This window comes from Panicum virgatum, chromosome 5K (assembly GCF_016808335.1).
Source record: "Panicum virgatum strain AP13 chromosome 5K, P.virgatum_v5, whole genome shotgun sequence".
Classification (NCBI taxonomy): Eukaryota; Viridiplantae; Streptophyta; class Magnoliopsida; order Poales; family Poaceae; genus Panicum; species Panicum virgatum.
In genome coordinates, this window is record NC_053140.1 from 43,846,321 (window position 1) to 43,853,610 (window position 7,290).

The following is a 7,290-nucleotide window of genomic DNA, read 5'->3' on the forward strand; positions in this document are numbered from 1 at the left end:
AAAAACCCGGTGTCCTACACTGAGGCCAATGGTCTCGGTTTGGGGATACCGGTTGTAAAACCAGTGCCTAAGCACCTCTTCAACCAGTTCTGAAGACTTGTTTTCTAGTAGTGACTCAGAGCAGCGAAACCCCGTCCACCGCGCCATGAGTTCATAAATCATAATGATTTCGTACTAAACCTCGCACTTACGCAAATGGAGCGTTCATAATGATTTCGCACCGTCCCCTTGTGTTAGTTAAACAGCCGTGGCGTATTAGGAGTAAGTAGCAATGTCTGTCTGACCAACATCAATTATTCAAACCTTGGAAAAGTAGTGGCATGTCACGTGCTCATATAACCATAGCAAATACATACAGTATCGTTCTGGCTTACTTTAACCCCAACTCTCAGGTAGCAACTCCGAAGCTGCAGTTGAAGAGCAGCAGCTCGATCTCTACCTGCTTCAGTTCCTCGAGATAGCACAAAGGCAAATTAGCAGCATCATATCGCGCACCGTCAGAGTAATTAAGCTCGCAAAGCAGCTCGAAGCTTTGCTAGTAGTACTAGTGCATATAAGATCATGGGGCGAGGACAGAATTTGATCTGAAGCACGCAGCAGTGACCGTGCACACCGAGTGACAGACAGCAGAGAGTGCACACCGAGTGACAGACAGCAGAGACGGGCTTTATTTCCTGTAAGGAACATGGCCCATCTAGACCATTGTTTGTAATTTTGGTGATTGAATGACAATATAATCAATGAGACTAACAAATTTGTGAGATCACATTTGTAGGAGTCTTTAGACCCCATGGATATGATTCAACACGTCTAATTCATCATCAAGACGCAATGTTCAATCTATCGTCGAGACGTCATGTCCAATCCACCATCAAGATGACAAATCCAATCAGTAGTAGAGGTGTCAAAGTATAGTGCCAAAGTTCAAGGATCCAATTGATCACCGCGACGAATTGGATGAGAAGATGCAGTTTCTACTGCACCGGTTTAACCGATGCCCCACCATCGGAACATCCGATGGTTGTCGGAAGAACCGACGCCACTGCATCGGTGTAATTGGGCGTGCATACTAAGCCAAGTGAGGAAAACTCAATAGCACCGGTTTAACCAACGGTTCACTCAGAGGCATCGATGCAATCAACGTACTATTGTCCAGAGACGATGTCAAGTGCGCAGCAGCCAAGCCTTCAGCACTGGAAGAACCGATGCCCCCATCGGAGCAAGTCGGTGCAATGATGTCAGCAAGGAATTATCAAGTGCAATGGCTACGAGAAGATCCTGTACCACCGGAAGAACCGACGCCCAAGCATCGGTTTAACCGATGGTCCCAAAAAGTTGCTGCAGCCGTGTCAGATGGGCCAAAGGCTAGAACCATTCTGTGAGTGACCGGAAGAACCGATGCTCTAGCACTGGAAGTTCCGATGCCTACGCAGAAAATTGGCCAACGGCTCTAAACGGCTAGTTCAAATTGGAGGAGGGCTATAGATATGAGCACCCCCGGCCATTTGAAGCTTGCTGGAGACTAGAGAGACCTCGTACACATTGAAGAACACCTCCAAGCCAACCCAAGTGCATATTGATCAAATCCTTAGGTTTAGCACTAGCTTTGTGAGTCTAAGTGCTAGATTAGCTTTTGAGTGAGTGAGTAAGTAAGGTAGAGATCCTTGTGCTGCGGTTCTTGAGTGAACCAACTATTATATCTCGGTGTGCCGGCTCCTTAGAGCATTGGTGGCTCGCCGGCACGTCAACGACCCTCCGGCTTGGTGTGGAGCGGCGTTGACAACATTGTGCGGGGGACGGAGGCCCCTCCTTCGTGGGCAAGCTCCCCTTAGTGGAAAGCAGGATCAAGGTGATCGTGATTGTGTTCACGGAAGAAACTTTATTGCCGGAAAGCGATACTCTTCGTGAGTGCTTCAACAACATGGGTGTAGGAACTGCCTTTGTGGCAATTCGAACCACGGGATAAATCCTCGTGTCGAGAGTTTGCTTCCTCTCATCCCTCCTCTTTAAACTTCTGAATTTCATATTGAAACTTGTGTGCCTTTATTTTTTTAGTATAGTATCTTGTTAGGATTGACTATAGGTTGCAAAATTCTTTTTGGGATGAGGGTTTCACACTAGAAGAATCATAATTGCACATCTAGATAGATTGATTTAGTTTAAGTTTTTGTGCAAACTAGTTGAAGCCATAGATTAAGATTTTAGAGTGCCTAATTCGTCCTCTCCCCTTCTTAAGCTAGAGCACCCGATCACTTTCATTTCATTTCGTCTTCCTCTCTCTTACCGACCGGCCTGGCCTAACGAACTGTGGAAGAATGCAAGGGATCGGAGCTAAGCTACTAGCGGTAATGGCGGTTTAATTTTGAAACAAGCACGTACGAAAGTTTCAACGCGCTAACCACCGCAAGTTCTAACATCTAGACCATACGAGTCTTCGGTCAGTCATCACCGGTGTGGACGACGGCGCGACGTCCCTATCTCCTCACTGATCGCTCGCTGACACCTCCTCCGGCAGGCTCCAGCTCCACCGCTACTTAAAGGCCAGCCAGCCAGCCACACTGACGGATCAGAGAGCACGCCGCAGTTGTTCGCCCGTGTCTCAAACGCGCACCCCCTCGCCGCCGTGCTCCGGTCAGCACAGCCGCCGTCGATCGTACTCGCCACCGGCGTCGTCCCCACCTCCGATCCAATCCTACTCCTCCCGACCGGGCAGTCACCTTGTTCGGCGGGCATGGACGGCCAGCAGGTGCTCGAGTCGATCCGGGGGATGGTGGTGGGCCTGCGGGGGATGGACGCGCGGAGCATCGCCAGGGCGTGGCCGGCCTCCACCACGCTGCTCTGCGTCTTGGTCGTCCTCCAGACGCTCCGCGCCACGAGGAAGCAGGAGGAACCTCGTCGTCCTCCTGCCGCCATGTCGGCGGCCGCGCTCGCCGCCCTTGTCCTTCTGGACCTGGTCCTGTCGCACTGGGTGTTCGTTCTCGTCACCTTCGTCTACTTGTTCAGCTAGCGCGGTAGCGCCCTGATGAGGCGGGGGCGGGCACGCGCTCACACGCCGATCTTTCTGTTGCTTTATTTAACATGTAATTGTAATCTGGTTCGTGTAATTAAAAGATGATGAACAACATCAGAAAAGCTAGCTGCAAAGGTTCCACGCCACGCAAAGTTAGCATCGTCTCGTGCTCTGATCTGCTTGCATTGTGTGCTCTCCTGCTTGTCAAGCGGTTCGTGCAGCTCACCAGCAAGGGTGTGCGCCCGATCGAGCTGAACGACCTGACGCTGACGGCGCCCAGCCGGAGCGATCGCCTTCTATCTTGAACCGGCGCAATGCATGGCGCGACCCTCCCTCCCAGTGTTTTCCATGAATCAACGATCAAGGCAGTACGACAGGGTGTAACCCATCAGTAAGACTCCCATCATCGGCCCCGGGCCCCCGCCTTAAACGACAATTTCGAAACTACTACCTGATAGTGTTCTACAGAAAAACGGTGGTGAATAACAGATATGTGAGCTCCGGCACTTGTGATGTCGATTCTTTTTTTTTTTGGTAATTTTTCTCATCTATATCTTTCTTTTATTTTTTTGGAAAGTTATAACTTTTGCACACAGTATTTTTATTTTCGAACAACTTCTCCGGACAACTTGAAAGAAATGAAAAGGCTTCGATCTCTACTCTCTAGAGAACCTTTTTGCAAAAACATGTTAAGAACCGAACCGAAGATTGTCCTGCAACTTATCAAGGAGGAAATGCAGCTGCGGTTTAGGACCTGTGGCGCCCCCGTTGTATCTTAGTTTCCCATGTTAAGTTTTTTTCGAGTATTGAGTTTATGCTTCTTTTATGTAATCACAACTATGTAAGACACTCGCATTCTCTTCTTACTTAAATGACATGGCAGTGCTCCTGCCCGAATTTTCGAAAAAAAACATGGCAAGAAAATTTTTCTGGGAAAACTTTTCATGACGGCTCTTCAAACAAGTTCCCTGGATAACTTTGTCAGATATATTTTCCTGAATACTTCTCCAAGCGAAATTTCTCAAAAACATGTGCAGACAAGATGTTTAAGAACATCTTCGGGTAAATTTTGGGTAGAACAACAAAGGGGATGGATGATTGCGGGAACTTGTGTCGGATTGGAGGCTCTCAAAGTTTTCACTCGGTGCATGCGTCCGCTGCCAGATTTTGGCATCTAATCCGTCTAAACCGCTGTCCATCGCCTTTTCCGTCACCCACCCTACAGAAAATTGCAACGACGGGGAGCTTTCTTGACTCGTGTTCAAAACGGACAAGCCCCGAGATGGATCATATCGGAATCTCCCGTCCCACGTCATCATGATTCCTCTTCTGCAAGTGTCCCAGAAAACTAACCGTCACCTTGCACAAATGGAGCATCAGTATTGTCCTCCGTACGCCTCCTTGCTTAAACAACAGTGCCATGGGAATAGCAAAGGTTGACGTTTACTTGGAAAAGTAGCAAGCATGACAAACATGCATGCACGTATAACACTGCGGACTGTACCATCCGTCCTCTCTTTACTCCCAAATCGGAAGCAACCTCGATCACCTGCTCCATTGAAGGGGAAACAACACTCTGTCAGAGCATGCACGTTGGCCATTAGGTCAGTTATCATCAGCCTTATCTGACATACCCATTTAAGTATGAGCAACAGTCCTTTAGATTAACTTGAAATACGCAGACGCAGGGACACAGAACTGTCCTATCCTTTTCCTCGTGCAGCAATGTAGTAGTAATCATCGATATGCATGTATGATGCATGGAAGAATGAAACCATCCGAAAGTTCTGTTCACCCTCCCGTGATCACTTGGGAACAATGCATAAAATGAGCAAGTGGTGCATTAAAATTCACCTCCAGTAATCTGAATGTTTGGTGAGAATTGTCTTACTATATTAGATGTTCTTGCCGTCTGAATCACAAGAATTAGATAGAGTGCTACCTAAAATCAGGGGTGGTAAGTGGGCATCAAATTTTAGTCTAGATAATCTAAGGCCCGAGCTCAGAAAGAGCCGAATCTTATCTTACATTAATACTCCCTACATCCCACAGTATAAGCAGTCAAAATGAGATTTGTTCCATTTTGACTATAAACAGTAAATAATTTATAAAGATCTCTAAGATAAAAAATAATATTACTAGATTCGTTACGAAAGCAATTATCATAATATATAAGTGCTCATATTTCAAATAATTCATTCATTAGAATATTGATGATCAAAGTTGAACAACTTTGACTTTGACCTAGAAATACTTATATTTTGGGACAAAGGTAGAGGTAGTACAATTTTGAGTTAACATATATAAATATAAGTATTTCTAGGTGGCGAAGAGAGCACTAGGGTCATTATCCGTTACCACTCTAGTAAAATGAGCAGAATGAATTTGTTTCAAACAAAATGAGCAGAACAAATGAGCACATGTAGAAATGAAGGCATCAACTTTGGTCAATTCTGCTCCCTCCGTCACAAATTATTACTAGTCATTTTGATTTTTCTAGATGCATAATTTTTGTTATGCATCTAGATATATATCATATCTAGGTGCATAGCAAAATTTATGTATCTAAAAAAACCAAAACTACTAATAATTTGGGATGGATGGAGTATTAAGAGTAAAGTCCATCACCGGTCCCTAAACTTGTTTAGCTGTGTCATCCCAGTCTCTAAACTTGCAAATCGACCGTTTAGATCCTCAAACTTGTTCAGCTATGTCATCCCGGTCCCTAAACTTATAAATCATCCGTTTAGGTCCTCAAACTTGTTCAGTTGTGTTATCCCGGTCTCTAAACTTGATTTTGAGTCTAATCTGGGTCAAAACAGGATGATCTAAAAACTCTATATTAAAAAATAATTCATAACTTTTTCATATGAACTTGAATGAAGATAAACTCTATGTCAAAATTATAGCCCTCGACACAGTCTACAACTTTGTAGTTGATTTTTTATTTGAAGTTATTTGGTGTCCCAAAATTTAATTTAAGTTTTAAATTTCAAAATCTATAGACTTATAGCAATATTTTGGGACCCTAAACAGTTTTAGTTCAGAAACTTTCAACTACAAAGTTATAGATCGCGTTGAGGGCTACAATTTTGATATAAAATTTGTCTTCATTCAAGTTTATATGAAAAAGTTATGAATTATTTTTTGATATAGAATTTTTAGATCGTATTGTTTGACCTAGATGAGATTCAAAATACAGATTTACGAATCAGAATGAAACAACTGAACAAGTTTGAAGATCTAAAATTTCTAAGTTCATGCCCCCGGCTGCCGATAGGCACGGCGGCGGCCACCGCGTGGCCCGCGCTCCAGCCTCAGAACGGCAGCTTCTCTTGCTCTGCCCTCGGAGCCCGGTACGTCACCAAGTACAGGCTGGAGTACGGGAGCGGGCGCGCGCCAAACACGTCCGCCTCCCTGCCGTGGTAGCGCGAGCCACGGATGAGCGTGAACCGGGGGTGCGCTGCGCCGCCAACGGCTCGGTGCGCGTGCACGCGGTGCTCTCCAACGACACGAGCCTGTTGGCGCCCCGGGACCGCTTCTCCGTCGAGGAGCTGGCCGTCGTCGCCGACGGGTTCTGGGACGCGGCGACGAGCCGGCTCTGCCTCAGCGCGTGCCGGGTGGCGCGCTCGGCGGCGCCGGGCCATCCGCCACGGAGAATCTGGCGGTGCGCGAGTGCGTGTTCGGCCCGGGACCGGGAACCGGCCGGCCGGGAGAGCAAGGCCGCCGCCGCCGCCACGGAGCGGAGCGCGCTGCAGGTGTGCCTGCCCCTGGCCGGGGGAGCCACCGCTGCCACCGCTCACTTGAGAAGCAGCCGCACCGCGCGGGGCGAGCCTGGCCGTTCGCCTCGGCCCGGCGCCGGCCACGCTGTGGGTGTGGCAGAGCCTCGCGTCCTACGCGGGGCTGGTGCTGGACGGGTTCCTGCTGCCCCAGGTCGTGATGAACGCCTTCTCCGGGTCCGGGGCCTGGTTCTACGCCGGGGGCACCGCGATCCGGGTGGCGCCTCACCTGTACGATGCGGCCAGGGCGCGGAGCTAGGTGCCCAGCGCGAGGCCAGCCTACATGTCCGCCGGTCCGGGCGACGGCCTCTTCGGCGCCGCGTGGGACACCGTCGTGCCGTGCGGAGCGGCGTCGCTGGCTCTGCTGCTGTTCTTACAGCAGCGGCTCGGCGCTGACTTCTCCCGTCGTTCGAGGAGCAGGCCAGGAGGTTACCAGATGGTCTCCTATCTCCACGGTTAGCTTTTAGCAAGGAACAGGGATGGCACTCCATCGGACTCCGT